Source organism: Otolemur garnettii, unplaced genomic scaffold (assembly GCF_000181295.1).
Source record: "Otolemur garnettii isolate 467f Iridium unplaced genomic scaffold, OtoGar3 scaffold00016, whole genome shotgun sequence".
Classification (NCBI taxonomy): domain Eukaryota; kingdom Metazoa; phylum Chordata; class Mammalia; order Primates; family Galagidae; genus Otolemur; species Otolemur garnettii.
Window position 1 is genome coordinate 28928003 of NW_003852411.1, and position 18174 is coordinate 28946176.

The following is an 18174-nucleotide window of genomic DNA, read 5'->3' on the forward strand; positions in this document are numbered from 1 at the left end:
GATAGAATTTATCATTTCTTTAACTGTAGGAACTTTCCTTAGATAGTTACTTAACGGACGAACAAAAAATAACGCTTTCCTTACAATCTTTGCAAGCAGAGGATTTTTCTCTCGCTATTCCAAAGGTTTTGCTACTCGAGGTACTGAAATCCACCCTTCACAGATCACAAAAGACTGTTACTCGTGGATTAATGGTTCCACACTTGGCAGTTCCTCTCATGGAACTGTTACTTGTGGTCCAAAAAGTACCACCCTTCACAATTCCTTGATAGCAGACTTTTTCCTGCTTTCAAGCTGCTTTTCCAGCGAAATTTTTGCTAATTGATTCAGACTTTTTTTCAAATGGAGCTCCCTAGCACAAAGGTGGCTTAACTTTTACTCTTCCCTTTGTTCTCACCTCTCATCTTCCAAAGGCTTCACTTCCCCTTTGGGCCTTGTCCAGTCTCCTTAGCTGGACCCAGTTGTAGTGCACAGACACTGATGAGAGGTCGGTTACCCCTTCACCATGCAGGATAACCTAATATGCCACAAACGTATTTAATCTAATTATTCTCCATTGTCATCCATTGGTCTGGTTTAATTTCCCATTTTACACTAAGGCACCACAGGTCTAACCAAGCTGGCAGAGTGCTCCCACGGCACAGAGTTGAATTACACTGTTTTTTCTGAGAATGGTTTGAAATGAAAATATTAAACTGTTTTTTCTTTCATTTACCAGTGGGTCCTGATTCTAGCCCAACTGATAATTTCTCTACAATAAAGGTGTTCCATCTTCTATCAAGTTGATAACGGCGTTTGTTTGGCCCAATGAAAGCTCTTTTTATACTTGAGACATACACCTGGAGGTTTACATGCTCTTTGTTCCTTTTTTTAGCATTCAACGTTCTTTTCCCTATTAAACACTTTTCTCTTACGGCCTAGCTTCCCACATTTATGGCATTTGATGTTAACTGGGGGATTTACCCTCTGATCTTCCAGCTGCCCAATTTGAGATGTCAATATAGCATTTACCTGCTTCTACTATAAGATTCATCTGATCTCTCAACTGTATTTCAACTACCATTATCTCATTTGCCATTATTTTTCTCTACTGGCTTTTTTCTTTTGGCTTTTTACTTTTTACAATTTTTCCCTTTCAATTCTTAGAACTTTTGGCTGCCTTAAAGAGACAGGAGCTCTTCAGCTGTTTCTTTCACTCTGGAGTCTTCTTTTACAAAACTTTACTTCCACTATTTCTTCACCAGCCTCAATCTATCTCAATTCTTTTTTTAAACAGAACTCTTAACTGCCAAAAAGGGGATTCGGGCGTCGGTCTCTCTCTGAAAGCTACTTCCTGCTGGCATTGGGCGAAGGTATTAGGGGAAGGCAGAAAGAAGCTCCCCTAACTAAATAAACTCTTGCAACCTGTTCCCAAACTTTTCTCTTTGCTGTTTTACCGAAGGCTTTTCTCACCCTTGAGGCTAAAAGGCTTGTTTACTAAAGATTCTTATCTCCTAAGGTCTAGCCTTTCTCTTTCCCTCTTGTTTAGAGGCTTTTTTCTGTTTTTCTCCAGCCACTTCACAGAAGAGGCTAAAGGATTTCACCAGCTTTTTTCCCCACAGTAGTAGTTAGAATTTGGGAAGAGAAAACGCAGAAAAGAAGAGGAAAAAACCGAATGAGAAAGGCCTGCTGTTGGCTGTCTTAGATATTTCTTTTCCCTCTAAGTATTTCTATTTCTCTTTTCTTCTTATTTTGCTAAAGCTTATTTCCCTCTCGGTCCATTTTCACTGAATCCTGCTCAAAGCACCATTTGTCAGTGGCATTCACTATCCCGCTTCTGACACCACTTGTCAGGGCCCAGGACTGACCAGGTCTCGGACCCGGCTCAGGTAGGTTCTGGACACAGACCACTAAGCCACCTTGCTCAGGAACAGTTTCTCTTAGGTGCTTGAGGGCTATCTACTTTAGCTGGAGAGAGAGAGAGAGACAGAGTATCTTAGAGAGAGTAAAGGTCTTCTTAGAACAGATAGATCTTAGTCTTTAGCAGAGCTTGGTAATCTTCAGCAGAGACGCCGTGCTGGCGTTCTGCAGGCAGGAAAGGAGACAGAGTCAGAGTAAGGGGATCCGTGATAGAACGCGCATGCCTCTTGACTGCCTTCTCCTCCAGCCTAATATAAGGCTGAGCTCGTGCTTCTCAACACCACAGGTGTAGGGACTGCCAATTCACCAATGCGCTCATCTCGTGAGCTCACTCATGCTTGTTAGAACCAAATCTCTGTCCATGCCCTTTTCACCTAGGTGTTCCATGACAGGTATTTCTTATAACTCTCACTCCTCGTAGCCATAGGCTATACGGGCTGCTAAAACTCTGGCTTTGTAATGCCTCATTATCATGAATAACTTTTATCTTGTTGTCTGGTAGGTAGAACAAGTGTCCTCTCTTATTTTCAAAACTTAGATATTCATGGACCTTGACTCTTCCATATACATTTTAGAATAAATGGTGATCCAAATCTCTTACTGGAATTTTGAATGAACTTGCAACAAACTTGTGAATAAGAGAGAGCTGACATTCTTGGGATGTTTCCCCATGCATAACCATACCATGTTCATTTGCTCAGGTCTTTTTTGTTTTGCCATTTAATAGAGTTGTAAAATTTCCCCATAGACATATTTTATGTTGTTACATTCTCAATTATGTTTAGTTGTGATAAATGATATCTTGTGTCCTATTACGTTTCTAATAGGATGTGGTAGTGGTAAAATGCTTACCCTGTCATTTGATCTACTGGTGTTTTTCTATGTAAAAGATTTCATCAGCTGTAAATAATGATGTTTCATTCTCTGTCCCTTTGATAGTTACGCTTATCTACTTTTTATGGTTACTTCACTGGCTAGAGCATCTACTAAACATTCAACAGTCAGTAGTCATAATAGCATTCTTCTGCTGTTCCCAGTATTAGAGGCAATGCTTGGAGATGTTCTCTATTTACACATAAACATGATGTTTGTTGTAAGATTTTAGGAAATAGCTTCTAACAGGGCTATTTTAGAATTTTTATTAGAAATGTTTTCAAATGTATTGTGTTTTTTCTTGCATCTTTTGAGATAGTCACATTACTTTTATCTTTACTCTGTTATAGAGATAAGTTATATTAATAAAATTGTTGACATCATACCATCTTTGCATTGTTAAACTCGTATTATTTAGTAAGTTAATGTTTTAGATTTTTGCAGTACAACTCATAAATCAGGAGCTGGGGCAGAGGAACACCGGGGATGGAGGCGAGGAAACAGGGATGCACCAGGAACCATGGCCTCGTATGGGGTGGGCTTCCCACAGCTAGTTTGATGAGCCAGGGACTAGCTCCAGGGGTGGGGCAGCGAGGCAGGAAGGAGCTGCTGGTTGCCCTCACCTGTGCCAAGGTGCCAAGGCATGAGGTCCATGGGGCTGAAGCTTGTTCCCACCCTGGTGGCCTGATCTTAGGTTCCTGCACACCTTGGGGCTATGCACCCTTCCCAGGTGTGATGAGAAGTACAGTACAGAACAGTCAAGAGGGAGGTGAGATGGCCAACTGAAGCCAGCTTTTGGCAGAGGGTCCCATCCAGAGGGAGAAATAACAGCCAGAAATAACCCAATAAAGCAGAGGATCAGGAGCTGAGCTGAGAGAGGGGATCCATAGGTTCACATCACTCTTGCTGTGACAAGCTGGGGCTCAAAGGAAACAAATTTCAGTAACAAAACCCATCCCAAAGAGGATGGAAATCTATCCCCTTCCCCCCACCCCCACCCCCACCCCTAGGACAGCAGCTTCAGGTGAGTAGAGAACAGAGGACCTTTTGTTTCACCAAAGGAGAGAACGACTGAAGACCGGATCTCCCTCCAAGGAGAGATACTGCTGCAAGCCAGGCAGTATCTTACCTGGGCCAAAAGTTGATCTGGTATTCTCCCTACCTTCCTGAACTCCCAACCCATCCCTCCCTCCTCTCCCAGCAGTCTGGAACACTACCCCCTGCAAAATCCAGACTCGTTGGCAGATTTTTGCTAGGGCAGGGCACCTCATGAACTGTGGGACAGTTGTGCTTAAACTATAACTTCAATAGAGTCACAAGGGGAGAGAGATTTGTCCCACGTTGGAAAGAGCATTGCTTGGAACCCATGCTATAGACCACTGGGGACCACAGTCCTCCAGGTCCTGGTTCAGCAGCTCCCCACTGGGCTTCTGTGACTGGCAGCCCCCGGTGGGCAACTTCTGCTTGGCTCCTGAGACCTGCTGCCTGTGGCCAGTGACTCCCACCCAGCCCCTGTAGCCCACAGCCAGTGAGCTGGTGACTCCCACCCAGCTCCTGCCTCAGGAAGCCCACAGCTGGCAACTCCTGCCTGGCTCCTGCAACCCGTGTGGCCCATGGCCAGCAACTCTGCCCTCTGGCTCCCTGCCTGGCTCCTGCAACCTGCACCCCACTGCCAGAAACTCCTGCCTAGCTCATGAGACTCACAGCCTGTGGCCGGTGACTCCCACCCAGCCCCTGCAACCTACCACCTGGGGCCTGCGGCTGGCAACTCCTGCCAACTTCTGTGACCTGTGGCCCATGCCAGAGACTCACCCCTAGCTCCTGTGACCTGTGCAGCCCACCGCTGGCTACTCCATCCTCCAGCTTCCCACCTGGTTCCTGTGACCTGTGGCCAGAGGCTGGCAACTCCCACCTGGCTCCTGACCCCTGATGCTCCGGATGCCTGTGACTCCACCCTCCAGTACCCCACCTGGCTCCTGTGACCCTTGTGGCCAGTGGCAATGCCCTCCAGCTCCCTGCTGGCTCCAGCGACCTGCACACAGCAGTACCCCAGACCGATGGCACCACCCTCATGGTGGCAGTGCTGCCCCTGACAGTGGTGGTGGCTCCACAGTCCCTCCCACTGGGGTCAAATTGAGCTGCCAGTGGACCTCTGCTGCCTAGATGCTGAAGACCTTTTGAACTGTCCCACCAGATCAGTGTTTGTGTTGACTGGAAAAGTCGGTTTGGTACTCTCTACCTGGGCCAATTTCCTGGGGACCCACCAAGGTTGTGCCCTGGTTGTGTTGTTGTGGGAGTGTGGGAATCCCCTCTGCCAGATGTCGCCTGTGCAGGTGTGTGTGTGTGTGTGTGTGTCTTAATTGCTTCCCACAGCTGATATTTCAGCCCAAAACCACTCACTAGGATTAGGCAGAGACTAGCTGAATACCAGCCAGCACCATCTAGCCCCACCACACCAAGAAGGTCCCAGAGTTTCAGGCTGTAGTTCTGAATGGGACCTTTGTAAAGCTCTAAATGAAAAGGCACAATCACCAGACCCAGTTCTTTGTAAAGGGCTGGTCAATTACAACTCCAGGAGCTCTCAATTCAATTTCACCTTGCTTGCTTCTCTAGCCAAATGGTGAAAAATAATATGGAGCAGAATCAGTGGAAAAACTCTGGCAACATAATCAGAGTAGATCAATACCCCAAGGAATGACAAAGGAGACACAACAGAATATCCCATTCATAAACAAATGGCTGAGATGTCAGAAATCAAATTCAGAATTTGGATTGCAAATAAGATTAACAGAATGGAGGTAAAGATGGAATTAGAAATTCAAGGAGCAATTCAAAATTTGTCCCAAGAATTCAAAGAATTCAAAGACAAAATCACCAAAGATTTTGACACATTGAGGCAAGAACTTGCAGCCCTCAAAGATCTGAGAAATACAGTAGAATCCCTCAGTAACAGAATGGAGCAGGCAAAAGAAAGGATCTCTGACATTGAAGACAAAGCTTTTGAATGCTCCCAAAAGCTCAAAGAAGAAGAGAAGTGGAGAGCAAAAATGGCTCATTCCCTGAGAGAATTGTGGGACCACTCCAAAAGAGCAAACATTGGCTTCATAGGAATCCCTGAAGGAGAAGACAGTGGTTCGAAAGGCACAGGTACTCTACTCCAAGAGATGATTGAGGAGAACTTCCCAAGCATGGTAAGAGACATTGAAATTCAGATAGCAGACAGTTTCAGAACCCCATCACGACTAAACCCCAAATAAAGCACCTTCGAAACACATTGTAATAAACTTCACCAAAGTTAATATGAAGGAGAAAATCCTGTAAGCAGCCAGGAGTAAGAAAATCATAACCCACAAGGGGAAGAATATTACAATTACTGCAGATCTTTCTGCTGAAACTTTTCAAGTCAGAAGAGGATGATCCTTCAATCTCCTAAAAGAAAACAACTTTCAGCATAGGATCCTGTATCCAGCTAAGTTGAGCTTCATTTATGATGAAGAAGTTAAATACTTTAATGACATACACATGTTGAAGAAATTTGCCATAACCAACCTGCTCTTCAGGATATCCTCAGACCCATCCTCAACAATGACCAGCACAATGCTCTACCACCAAAGTAAACTCACTCTGAAATTCTTGACCAAAACCCAATTTCCACAGTGGTGAAAAAATTCAAAATGTCCACTGGACTTTTGAAAAACTTGACACCCAAAATACTACCAGGCTTATCAATACTCTCAATTAATGTGAATGGCTTAAACTGTCCTCTAAAGAGGCAGAGGTTGGCTGACTGGATACAAAAACTTAGGCCAGATATCTGCTGCATATAAGAATCTCATCTTACCTTCAAGGATAAATATAGACTCAGGGTGAAGGGATGGGCATCTGTAATCCAGGCAAATGGAAATCAGAAAAAAGCAGGGGTGGACATTTTGTTTGCAGATACACTAGACTTTAAACCAACAAAAGTAAGGAAAGACAAGGATGGTCACTTCATATTTGTTAAGGGAAACACTCAACATGATGTCAATTATTAACATTTATGAGCCCAACCAGAATGCTCCTCAATTTATAAAGGAGACCCTAACAGACACGAGCAATTTAATATCTTCCAGCACCACAATAGTTGGATATTTTAACACCTCTTTGGCAGTATTGGATAGATCTTCCAATAATAAACTAAGCAAAGAAATTTTGGACTTAAACTTCACCATACAAAAATTGAATTTAACAAACATCTACAGAACATTTCATCCTAACAAAACTGAATACACATTCTTCTCATAAGCCCATAGAACATCTTCCAAAGTTGATCACATCTTAGGTCACAAGGCTAACCTCAGCAAATTTAAAAGTATAGAAATTATTCCTTTTATTTTCTCGGATCATCATGCAATAAAATTGAACTCACCAATAATAGGTATCTGTATACTCATACAAAGACATGGAAACTAAATAACCTTATGCTGAATGATGCCTGTGTCATAGATGAGATTAAAAAGGAAATTGCCAAATTTTTGGAACAAAACAATAATGAAGACACGAATTATCAGAACCTGTGGGATACTGCAAAGGCAGTCCTCAGAGGGTAATTTATAGTGTTGCAAGCCTTCCTCAAAAGAATGAAAAAAGAGGAAGTCAATAACTTGATGAGACATCTTAAGCAACTAGAAAAGGAAGAACATTCCAACTCCAAACCCAGCAGAAGAAAAGAAATAATTAAAATTAGAGCAGAAATAGAAAACAAAAGAATTATTCAAAAGATCAATGAATCAAAAAGTTTTTTTTTAAAAAATTCAACAAAATGGATAAACCTTTGACCAATGTAACCAAAAATAGAAAATTAAAGTCCATAATATCATCAATCAGAAATGACAAAGGTGAAATAACAATAGACACCTCAGAAATTCAAAAAATCCTTAATGAATACTACAATAAACTTTATTCTCAGAAATATGAAAATCTGAAAGAAATTGACCAACTTCTTAGACTTAGGAAGAATTGGTAATGCTGAACAGATCTATATCAAGTACTGAAATAGAATCAATTATATGAAATCTCCCAAAAAAGAAGAGTCTGGGACCAGACGGCTTCACATCAGAATTCTACGAAACCTTTAAAGAGGAACTAGTACCTATATTACTTAACCTTTTTTATAACATAGAAAAAGAAGGAATACTTCCCAACACATTCTATGAAGCAAGTATCATCCTGATCCCCAAACCAGGAAAAGACCCAACAAGAAAAGAAAACTATAGACCAGGCTTGGCGCCTGTGGCACAAGTGGCTAAGGCGCCAGCCACGTACACCCAAGGTGGGGGGTTCGAACCAGCCCAGGCCCGCCAAACAATGACAGCTGCAACCAAAAAATAGCTAGGCATTGTGGTGGGCGCCTGTGGTCCCAGCTACTGGGGAGGCTGAGGCAGGAGACTCGCTTGAGCCCAGGAGTTGGAGGTTGCTGTGAGCTGTGATGCCATGGCACTCTACCCAGGGGGACAGCTTGAGGTTCTGTCTCAAAAAAATAAAAAAAGAAAGAAAACTATAGACCAATATCTTTAATGAACATAAATGCAAAAATATTCAACAAGATCCTAGCAAACAGAATCCAGCAACACATCAAATGAATTATACACCATGACCAAGTGGGTTTTATCCCAGGGTCTCAATATACATAGGTCTATAAATATAATGCATCACACAAACAAACTAAAAAAAAAAAAAGACCATATGATTCTCTCAATTGATGCAGAAAAAGTTTTTGACAATATCCAAGATCCTTTCATGATCAGAACACTTAAGAAAATAAGTATAGAAGGGACTGATAGAGGTCATCTACAGCAAACCCACAGCCAATATCATATTTAATGGAGTAAAATTCAAAACATTTCCACTCAGATCAGGAACCAGGCAAGGTTGCCCATTGTCTCCACTGCTTTTTAACATTGTAATGGAAGACTTAGTCATGACAATCAGACAAGAGAAGGTGATCAAGGGTGTACAAATAGGAGGAGATCAAACTTTCACTCTTCACAGATGATATGATTTTATACCTGGAAAACCCCAGGGACTCAACCACAAAACTCTTAGAGGTGATCAAGGAATACAGTAGCATTTCAGGATACAAAACCAATACTCACAAATCAGTAGCTTTTATATATACCAATAATAGTTAAGCCAAAAAAACAGTCAAGGACTCTATTCCCTTTACAGTTGTGCCAAAGAAGATGAAATATTTTGGAATTTACCTAACAAAGTACATGAAAGATCTCTATAAAGAGAATTATGAAACTCTGAGAAAAGAAATAGCTCAAGATGTTAACAAATGGAAAGACATACCATACTCATGGGTAGGAAGACTCAACATTGTTAAAATGTCCATATTACCCAAAGCAATTTACAAATTTAATGCAATCCCTATCAAAGCACCACCAGCATACTTTAAAGATCTGGCAAAAATACTACTTCATTTTATATGGAACCAGAAAAAATCTTGAATAACCAAGACATTACTCAGAAATAAAAACGAATCAGGAGTAATTATGCTACCAGACTTCAGACTATACTATAAATCTATAGTGATCAAAACAGCATGGTATTGGCACAAAAATAAAGAGGTAGATATATGGAACAGAATTGAGAACCAAGAGATGAATCCAGATACTTATCATCATTTGATCTTTGATAAGCCTATCAAAAATATAAACTGGGAGAAATATTCCCTATTTAACAAATGGTGCTGGGAGAATTGGCTGGCAACTTGTAGAGAACTGAAACTGGACCCACACCTTTCACCATTAACAAAAATTGACTCTCACTGGATAAAAGATTTAAACTTAAGACATGAAATTATAAAGATTCTTGGAGAAAGTGTAGAAGAAACACTTGAAGAAATTGGCCTAGGAGAATACTTTATGAGGAGGACCCTCCCAAGGCAATTGAGGCAACACCAAAAATACATTACTGGGATCTGATCAAACTAAAAAGCTTCTACACAGCCAAGAACACATTAAGTAAAGCAAATAGATAGCCCTCAGAATGGGAGAGGATATTTGCAGGTTATGCTTCTGACAAAGGTTTGATAACCAGAATCCACAGAGAACTCAAACTTATTAATAAGAAAAGAACAAGTAATCTCATTTCATTGTGGGCAAGGGACTTGAACAGAAGCTTCTCTGAATGATAGGTACATGGCCTACAGACACATGAAAAAATGCTCATCATCATCTTTAGTCATCAGAGAAATGTGAATCAAAACTACTTTGAGCTATCATCTAACTCCCATAAGACTGGCTCACATAACAAAATCCCACAACTATAGATGTTGGCATGGATGTGGAGAAAAGAGAACACTTCTGCACTGCTGGTGGGAGTGCAAGCTAATACGTCCCTTTTGGAAAGAAGTATGGAGAATACTCAGGGATCTAAAAGTATACCTGCCATTTGATCCTGCAATTCCTCTGCTAGGTGTATATCCAAAAGACCAAAAATCACTTTATAACTAAGATATTTGCACCAGATTGCTCCTTGTAGCTCAATTCATAATAGCCAATTCATGGAAGAAGCCTAAGTGCCCATCAACCCATGAATGGATTAATAAACTGTGGTATATGTATACCATAGAATATTACGCAGCCTTAAAAAAGATGGAGACTTTACCTCTTTTACATTTACATGGATGGAGCTGGAACATATCTTTCTTAGTAAAGTATCTCTCAAGAATGGAAGAAAAAATAATCCCATGTACTCAGTACTGTTATGAAACCAGTTTACAATCACACTCTCATATGAAGAATAGATCACAACTATGGCCCAAGATGAAGGAGGGGGGAGGGGGGAATAGGAAGGGAGGGGGGAGGTCAGAATGAGGGAGGGTGAATGGTGGGATCACACCAATGGTGCATATTGCAAGGGTACATGTCAGATCTATTAGTATAGAGTATAAATGTCTTAACACAATAACTAAGTAAAAGAGATGAGGTACATATTAACCAGTGTGATGTAAGCATTCCTAATTCTATATGAAATCAGCACATTGTACCACATAAATGCATTAATGTATACATGATCTATGTGTTTAAAAAAAATAAAACAGAATAGTCTTTAAAAAACTTATAAATCAGGTAGAACTATTATTTACTGAGGTGTTGTTTAAATAAATCTTTCTCTTTTCACTATTTTGTGTAACTTTTTAAAGTAAAGATTATCTGTTCTTTGAAACTTTTTTTTGAGACAGTCTCACTTTGTCATTCTGGGTTGAATGCTGTGGTGTCATAGCTCACAGCAACCTCAAACTTTTGGGCTCATGTGATCCTCTTGTCTCAGCGTCCTGAAGTAGCTGGGACTACAGCCACAAAGCCTGGCTGTTTTTAGAGGTGGAGACTTGCTCTTGCTCAGGCTGGTCTTGAACCTGTGAGCTCAGGCAATCCACATGCCTCGGCCTCCCAGAGTGCTAGGATTACAGGCCTGAGCCACTGAGCCTGGCCAGCCTTGAAACTTTTTAATATGGTATTTTTTTTTATAAAACTGAGTTTGAGACTCATGAGGAGAGGGGGTTGTTTTTTATTACTATTTAAATATTTTTAATATTTCTTAGTATATTCAGTTATTTTGCCAACTTTGACCTTTTTTTTTGTTGTTCTAGGAACTTATCCGTGTTTTCTAAGTTTTCAACAATTGGTATATAGTTCACTTTTTATTATTAATGCTTTGTTGCAACTATAGTCATATCTCCTTCCTCATTCTATATTTATTTGCATCTTATTCTTTTTTACTAATCAATTTTACCTCTCACTCATCTTTCAAGGCCAGCTTTTGGTTTTGTTATTCTTTTTTTTTATTATTGTTTTTAAGTCGTTATTCTTTATTTCATTGATTTCTAGTCGCATTTTTGGGTTTCTATGACTTGCTTTCGATATTTTCCAATAAATATGAAATTATGAATTTAGCTCAAACTACTATTTTAGCTGTATTTAACACCAATAATGTTTATTGTTATACAGGTCGAAGTATGTTTAATTCCTATGAAATTAAAGTGTCTTAATTGTTTTCAAACATATATTTTTAATTCATTAATTAATTTACTTATTTTGAGAAGGAGCCTCAAGCTGTCGTCCTGGGTGGAGTGCCGTGGCATCACAGCTCACAGCAGCCTCCAACTCCTGGTTTTAAGAGATTCTCTTGCCTCATCTTCCCAAGTAGCTGGGACTACAGGTGCCCACACAACGCCCAGCCATTTTTTGGTTGCAGTTGTCATTGTTGTTTGGCAGGCCAGGGCTGAATTAGAACCTGCCAGCTCTGGTGTATGTGGCCAGCGCCTTAGCCACTTGAGCTACAGGTGCTGTGCCCAAACATATATTTTTAGTTCTTGTTTTAGTATAGATGTCAAACTACATGATGTTAACTTTTGTTAACACTATTGTAAAATTTTGTTAACAATATTTTGTAAAAAATATTAAGCTATTATCCTTCCACGTGTAATTTTTTTTATTCAGATATCTAATATCAATCTGATTCTTCTTCACAGCTGATTCTTATTTCTGGAAACTTAAAAGATGGTCTTTATAATCCTAAATTTCACTATAAGGAGTGAGTGTAATTGTAAGTTTTTATTCTCTATACCATTTGAAACACCATATACACATTTATTCTCAGGATTTCAATCTTTCTTTTAGAGAATTCTTTTTCTTTTTTCAAATATTTCTTTTATTTCTCTCTCTTACTGGAGATCTAGCTAAAAAGTGTCATCGCTTTATTTCTTCATCTTTTACTTCTTCTTCAACATACTTTTTTTTTTTTTTTTTGAGAGTCTATGTTACCTTTGGTAGAGGGCTGGGGCATCACAGCTCACAGCAACCTCAAACTCTTGGGCTTAAGTGATTCTCTTGCCTCAGCCTCCCAAGTAGCTGGGACTACAGGCACCCACAATGCCCAGCTTTTGTTGTTGTTGTTGCAGTTGTCACTGTTGTTTTTTATCTGGCCTGGGCCAGATTGGAACCTGCCAGCCTTGGTGTACGTGGCCAGCGCCCTACCCACTGAGCTATGGGCACTGCCAAACATACTATTTATTGAATGATCTTCAGGAAAATATAAACTTCTTTAAAATGGGGATAGTATTTATCTAATAAATTAATGTTAGTTTTGTCATGAAAATCCTCTGGCAGAAAGGAAATGCAGTACCTAAACATAGCCATAAGGGGTCAGACAGTCATCAAGAAAACTAGTACTGCTTTTTTTTTTTTTTTTTTTTTTTTTTTTAAGCACGGTCCAGTAACCACCGCAGCAACAAAATCTGAAACATTCTTTTAGCGGGGATTCTCTAACCAGTACTCACCTCCCAATTGAAGAGTTATCCTCCAATGTTGCTAACAGGATTAGTGTATGAGAAATTTCCCTGAGTTTGCAATTCAAAATGCCCTAGAAGTACTCTGGGCACTCCTACCTCAGCTGAAGTTCTTAGAATTCAGAGTACATTCTTACAAAAACCTTCAAGAATGAATGTCTTCTAGATGTCAGCCTGTCACTCACTGGTAAAGTGACTACAGGCAAATTGCTAAGCTCCCTAAGCCTCTGGTCAGCCTCATCTAGAAAACGGGATGATGACTCTAACCTCATAGGGTTACCATGGGCATTCGATGAGGTGATGCTGGCACAGGTTCACATGTTTAAAAGCATGATCTTCGTTGTTTCGTCTTTTATAAAATGAAGGGACTGGGGAATGGGTCTCTAAATTCCTATCCCATGTGAATATTCAGTGTTTAATAAAATTACACTATCCTTAGAGAAAGTCCAACTCAAAAAAAGTGTTTCTGGGCCATAAACACGTCCCGGAATTGTCAGATTGCTGCGGTGGAAACTGAAGAGCCGTGTGTTTGGGAGAGACGGTGCTCAGGTCTGAACGTCTGGCCCTTCTCTGCTCACTCGTCACCTCATCTCAGTGTGCCCATCTATAAGGTCAGGCTGAAAGATCTACCTCACGAGGCAGGGCGACTGCCAAGATCATGTGTGTGAATCTCTTTAAACACAGTAGAATAACATCTGTATCTGAAAACAGGCTTAGTAAGGCCTCCCTTGAAGGATTATTGAGAAGAACAATTCAGATAATGTGTAAAAACTGATTAACACAATATCTGGATTATACAGAAGCCTCAGAGACATAGTAAAGCAGCAGTGAATAGCAACATCTGAAACTGTGAACCATAAAATAGTAAGAATTGGAACTCAGCAGTGTAAACAGCTCCCACCACTGGGCAGGTGCCTGGGACTGACATGTGACCGACCCTTTTTGCTGGACAGAAGTGCTTGCTTCTGCCAGCTACATGGCAAGGTGGAGCTGCACCTGTCCAGAATTACTGAAGGCTCTGGCTGGAGGTAAGTGAGCAACACGCTCGCCCATTAATCATTTTCCACTTTGAAAATGGCCACCCTCAATTCTCTGTGCCGTCCATGATCAGGTGCAGAGGCTGCCCATGGGGAGAGACCGTGGGGAAGTGGGGCTGACAGAAGTTGTGCTGGTCTACCCCAGACCTCCCCGAGAGCTCACTCTGGTCTGTTCCACACAAGTTAAACTATAGTTTAGCTCTGTTCAAAGCACATCTCTGAACTCCCGCAACATGCCAGGCCCTAAGTTGGGGACTGAGGGCTCAGAGAGGAAGGTGGCATGGTTCCTGCTCCTGAGCTCATGGTGAGTGGTGGGTGCCAGGATGCAGGAACACAGGATGCTAGGAGGGAGCAGAGGAGGGGTGGGGTGCTGTGGGGGGAGCCATCTGGGAGGAAAGGATGCCTGAGCTGAAATTTAAAGGATGGATTAACATAGCCTGGCAAAGTCAGAGAAAAGAGAAAGGAAGGTAGCAAGGTGCCCAGGCAGAGGGACTGCCTGGGACAAAGGTAGGAAAGTGATTCTGAGTGGGTTGGGGGTCCCGGGACACTGCAGCAGAGCCTAGGATGGTCTGGAGCAAGGAGAACCTGCCTGACACCCCCCTACACACATCAAAGCAAGTCTCCCAGCCTGGCTGCAGGGTACACCACCTATATGGCAGCTGACTGATGGTTAAGGGGCTGTGGACAGGCACTGGCAGGGCCATGGACCCCGGCCTTGCGCCGCAGCTTCATTACCTGTGAAGTCACTTCCCAGATGGTCTCTCCAGAAGACCAGCCCCTACAATGTTGTGCCTTGCAGGCCTGCTGCAAGACGGACAATACTTGACACACAGGACCCAGGATTTAAGTTGAGCTAAGAGAATTGACTGGAACAGAATTTCCCAGGTGCCAGGAGATGGCCAGGAGGTGACACAGTGGCATAGCCCACACTTATTCTGAACTCTCCTGTCCAGCACCAGGGCCATTCCTTGTGGGCTCAGGATAAAGAGGGAGCTCAGGCGTTTTGCTGAAGCCCTTCACAGGGACAGCTGAGTTCACTTTCCTCCCGTCTTGGAAGGCCAGGCTTCTCCCTTGTCAGCTCCCAGGATGATCGCAGGAGCTATTCTAAGCTGCTGTGAGGTGGCCTCAGACGCAGCTGAACACTCCAGACTCATGCGAGCCTAGACAGAAGGTGGCACACATGGAGGGAAGCCTTAAAGAAGAAGGTAGTGAAGCACACGGCACTGGGAACAGCTGGCTGGTTAAACACAGCAAAAAAATAAAATACAAATAAAATAAAATTTCAGTTTGTTAGGAAGTTGCTTTTTGTTTTGGTTTTGGGCTATTCCAAAGGAAAATTACTGGCAACGTTTCCTGCTCTTTATAACCAAGATTCCTCAGGCAACTCCCACGGGAGAGAACCCAGCCTGGCATTTGAGTGGTCCTTAAATATTTCCTCAAGCTCACTTCCTTGTGTTTTAATAACCCAGTGACTTGTTCTGCAGGGCGGCGCCTCCCCAAGCCCCTTGGGCTGGACTATTTATCATGGCAGCAGCTGGAGGTAAGCTGGACACAAAGAGGATTTGCGTCTCAGGAGAGCTGGTCCCTAGATACAGAAAGCAGAGGAATTTTCTCATTAGTAGGAAGTCCATGGTGGGGACTCTGGGCTTTCATCCCATGCCCCCAGTGCAAATGGCAGCAAGGAGGGAGCCTCCGGGGGGGGGGGGCAAAGTGCTCAAAGATGCTTTCACTGGTCAATGAAGTTTCCAGAGTGTATTTGCTTGGGAGTGATGAAAGGTATTAAATCCCATCCGCACCCATGAAGCTTTCCAAAGGGAAGTGGGGAGTCCATCTGGGGACATGATTTCTTGTTCCCACTCATGGTGGGGGTGCAGTGAGAGTCTCCATATGGGACATCCCACATCCACCACTGGGCAAAGCCCCGGGATTCTGAGGGCCAACATCTGGGAAGCCATCACTGAGTTCTCACCATAGCGAGGCTGGACCAGGGAATTCTAGGGTGTGGAGAGAGGACAGAGTGTAAGCACAGTTCTAGAACACTCCCAGGATTCACTGACCTCAAAAGGATTCCACAATTCTCAGGGAGAACAGATTAAGCTGATTGAGAAGAAATTCTCTGAGTTTGTGACATCATCCAAGGTACAATCCTGGATTAGCTAATTCCATAAATCCCAAAACCTCGCTGGTCCCCACCAGCATATGCACAGACTTTAGAAGTGAAGGGGGTTCCTGGTGGCCTCTGACTGCCAGTGTCCTTCAGGAAATGCTATAGGCAGATTCAGTCTGCAGGACGCAAACGCTGAAATTCGTTGCCCTCGTCTGCACTTGCGTGTCCTGCTAGCACACCCTGTCAGCACAGTCGGGAAGGATGATGGTGGCCTCGTCTATAAAGCATAGAGAGAACCAGGCATCGCTTTTCCATGGTGTTACTGCAGTGCTTGGGGGATGGCGCTCAGCTCTGGGTAGGCTGGGGATGGGGGTATGGTGTTTGAATAAATGATCTTTGCCCTCCAGTTTCTAGACCAGTGGCTTAACTTCAAGTGCAGCATTAAAAAATTTTCCTCAAATATTTTTATGCTAGAATTTTTCATGCTTGATCCCAGACACAAATAACTAGTTTCCACAATGGTGGGAGAGAAAGGCACATCCAAGGCACAGTTCACTCCTGAACAGGAGGAGCGTGCGGGAGCAGATTGGAGCCACCCAACAGGTCAGGTCAGGTCACCTGAAGAGTCACCGGAGCTTACACTTAGAGGAAAAAGTTGCTACTGTATTTTCAGTGCGTTTTCCCATGCATGAAATATGGGATTGTTTTTCTTAAATTATGAATAAAAGTTTTTAAAGAGTCCTCACTTCAAATCTCTAGAAAACATCAAAAATTTAGGTTCCTGCAATAAACAGATAAAAAGTATTAACACTGTAAATTAGGATAGAACATACTTCTGTGATGCTCTGTGCTTGAAAGAGTTCGGACACACACTGAATTTTAGGCCATGGAAAGAAATCTAAAATATCGCATTTATTATTTCTCACAGCCAACACAAACATTCTGCCGTGCTATGTAATTGTGTTGGATTGGTTTTGTTTCTGCTGCCTTCCCCGACAATAATGCTGCCCCCACTTGTAGGGAAAGGAGCTTCCTCTGAGAGCCCCGTTCTCTTCTTCCACCTCCTCTGAGAGACCAAGGGAGGAAGTGGAGTGAGATGCGGAAAAGTCTAGATTGGGACTCAGCCTCCGCCTGAGCTTCCGAGGTAGAGCTGGGAGATCTGGCCCCTGGCACGGCTGGGCTGCAGGTTAGAGGGCTGGGCAGAAAGGCCCCTTGGTCCCTCTTTGGAAATGTGTGTGGTTTCTGGGAACAGACCAAGTGCTCCTTTACCCTGTTTATTCCCCCACTTGCTTCCTTTTAAGGTGGTTAAAGGCCTGGCTAATTCTGGGCTGTGTTGATTCCTCTGGGTCTGTAATCTGACACTGGCCTGGGCGCAGCAGCTGGGCACAGGGGCTCCAGGCCACATCCTCTCAACATGTGAGCACCAAGGTTGTCTTAGCCTGACCAAGCCCTTCGGAATGATTTCCTGGGAGGTACCTAAGCCAGCAGCTCTGGGAATTTCACTGACAATGATGAGGGTTTACTCTGAGAATGTGACAGCAGCGCGGGCCCCTCTGTAGGTGAATGTTCGCACACGGACACAGAGCTCTGCCATCCCTTTCTTGGTGACGGAGGGCTATGGACCCAGGTTAAGAATCAGCAGCCTGGAGGATGATCCAACAGTCATTTGCATTTGTCCACCTTCCTCCTGACATCTCACCTGTGCACAGGATGTGGGTGGCCCTCAAATGATGACAGGTGGGGTTGGCAGAGGGACGCTTCACAGTGGCCAAAGGAGTGCACCACAGCACATACTGATTGATCTCTCTCCCCATCAAGGACGTCAAGCGCAGGTACCAGCGGCGCCATCTCCCTCACATTTCTACCTCTCTCTCTCTCACATTTCCAGGCTCACAAAGCAAAATGCCAACCATGCCCTCCAC